The sequence below is a fragment of the Alligator sinensis genome, unplaced genomic scaffold (assembly GCF_000455745.1).
Source record: "Alligator sinensis unplaced genomic scaffold, ASM45574v1 scaffold856_1, whole genome shotgun sequence".
Taxonomy (NCBI): domain Eukaryota; kingdom Metazoa; phylum Chordata; order Crocodylia; family Alligatoridae; genus Alligator; species Alligator sinensis.
The window spans coordinates 52,620-53,083 of NW_005843738.1; positions in this window are offsets into that span (position 1 = coordinate 52,620).

A 464-nucleotide genomic window follows, 5' to 3' on the forward strand; every position below is an offset into this window, starting at 1 on the left:
GGATTGTGGCAGCCATTTTAGAGCTCTGGCCACCCATATAAACAGGGTAGTTTGCTGCTGGCTGCCTAGGCAGCACCATCACCTGGCTGTGAGGTTCCATAACATTCTGGAGGTAAGGGAGGAGCTGTAGGGGATGGTTTGGAGGCTCCTGGTGCTGGGCATGGCCTAAAACTGCACCCTGCTGGGAGTGGGGGGCCTGGTGGGGCTCTGAGTGGTGTAGGAGCCCCCAGGAGATACCAGGCCAGTTGTCTTTCACTGGGGAGGTGAGTAGGCGTGCCTAAGCTCCAGCCTTCACCTTTGCATAGGCCTTATAGCATCAGAGTAGGGTAGGCCAGGTAAGCCTCTGGAGGCGCCTGAGCCTGCTGGGGGAGTGACCCTGCGGGGCCAGGCACACTTCCAGGAGCACCTGAGCTGAGAATGGGGGACCCCCCTCCCTAAGTGCAGGCAGGAGGCGAAAACCCAGA